Genomic DNA, 1,818 nt, shown 5'->3' with positions numbered 1-1,818 from the left:
TCGCAGCCGGCCGCGACCGGGAGACTCATGGGCGGCGCACAATTGGCCCAGCGTCGTCCAGGGTAGGGGAGGGAATGGCCGGTAGGGATGTAGCTCAGTTGATAGAGCATGGCGTTTGCAACGCCAGGGTTGTGGGTTCGATTCCCACGGGGGGCCAGTATAAAAAATATATATATGTATTCACTAACTGTAAGTCGCTCTGGATAAGAGCGTCTGCTAAATGACTAAAATGTAAAAATGTAAAAAATGTAGCTGCTAATGTGGCTATCCTTGTAACTTCAAGAGCCAGTGTCTTTGAAAAGACCCTACAACAAGGTACATAATGTTTCAAGTCTGATTAACAAACCTACTTTCTCAAAGTTCTGTTCCTACCAACTGTATGGGATGAACAGGAAAATCTGTTAAGTGTGTACTATAAATGTGGTAACGGTTTGACATGTGTGATATTCTCTGAAGTTGCAGATGCAGAGGACTTGAGGCCATGTGCCACCTCAAGCCAGAGCGACAGTAAGTGTCTGGTTGTAGTTTTAGGGTAAACAGTTAGTTTTAGGGTAAACAATTGAATTGTATGAACTATTATAGCTTTACAAACCTTTATTTAAAGTCATATTACTACTTTGTGCATACTGTTAGAACTTTCCAAATAGTTGTGGTGCTGTGTATGGGTGAAACTTGTATTTACAACAGTAGTGAAATCACCCTATTCTTCTGGGGTAAAACACAAGTGTGATGCCATGTTTGTAAATATCTGTATGTATTTGCCATCAAACTAAAAGCATAATAAAATAAATAAAATAATGCTTAGCATTTATTTTTGTTGGGATTCATTAACCTTCCCACTGAGCTCCTGACTGACATCCCTTCACGTTTGGTTCTGTGCCAGTTTCAAAAGCAAAGTATGTCTTCATGTTTTTCCTTCTGTTTTCTCAGTTAGTCCAAGTGGCAGCCAGGAAGAAGCTGGCCAAGACAGAGCATCAGAATCAGGTTTCTTTAGCCATCAAGATATTGATCTCGAAATCGTAAATGTAGAAAGTTTAAATAACAGCATGATTTGTTCTTATATTTTAGACCAAGAGCTGCCATCCCTGCTTGATGAGCCTGTGGCTTCTGAGATGCCTGCTGGATACATTAAAGGTATATTATGCTAGCCTATATGTTACAACATGTTGCTTCTCTTGTATTGTCAACATCAATTCCAAATGATTTGGCTGTCAGCAGATACATGGTTATCAATACTACTAATATATATGAAGGGTGGATATTTTGATCGAGGTATTTCACATGGCCTTGATCCATGTCCTGCCTGGTACTCATGGCTTGTATTGTCACGCTACTTGCAGCAAAACTGTTGAGTCTTTTATTATTTTGCAGATCTTCAAGCAGTGGAGATGAGGATAATGGTGGAACTGGAGATGATCCGTACAGAGTTCAGGACTGCTCTGAACCAAGTTATGGAGGCCATAGAGGATAATGGTGAAACTGGAGATGATCCGTACAGAGTTCAGGACTGCTCTGAACCAAGTTATGGAGGCCATAGAGGATCATGGTGGAACTGGAGATGATCCGTACAGAGTTCAGGACTGCTCTGAACCAAGTTATGGAGGCCATAGAGGATAATGGTGGAACTGGAGATGATCCGTACAGAGTTCATACGATCGAGGTATTTAACTTATCTTAAGAAGAAACGATCAGCCCTCTGCCTGTTTACACAAGTTTTAGCCCATGATTACATGATACACTGCAAAAATGATTTCTCATTACTATCAATCAGAACTGTATGGCCAGCTGTTTTAGCTGAGGAACACACAAATTAGTGTT

The 1,818-nt window shown here is 40.9% G+C and overlaps 1 long non-coding RNA gene across 2 annotated transcripts; it reads left to right on the top strand.

Moving 5' to 3' along the window:
• The first annotated feature begins 272 nt into the window (after positions 1–272).
• On the top strand, positions 273–1,400 carry LOC123489084. 2 transcript variants are annotated; one of them, XR_006660426.1, is made up of 5 exons: positions 273–315; positions 457–507; positions 931–984; positions 1,069–1,134; positions 1,372–1,400. It is a non-coding gene; the product is annotated as an uncharacterized LOC123489084 (long non-coding RNA). The 2 variants fall into 2 exon arrangements; XR_006660425.1 differs by lacking the exon at positions 273–315 and having other exon boundaries at positions 441–507.
• Positions 1,401–1,818: the final 418 nt, after the last annotated feature.

Source organism: Coregonus clupeaformis, unplaced genomic scaffold, assembly GCF_020615455.1.
Source record: "Coregonus clupeaformis isolate EN_2021a unplaced genomic scaffold, ASM2061545v1 scaf2732, whole genome shotgun sequence".
Lineage (NCBI taxonomy): Eukaryota > Metazoa > Chordata > Actinopteri > Salmoniformes > Salmonidae > Coregonus > Coregonus clupeaformis.
The sequence above is the reverse complement of the archived record's forward strand: the minus strand, read 5'-3'. Positions and strand labels throughout refer to the sequence as shown.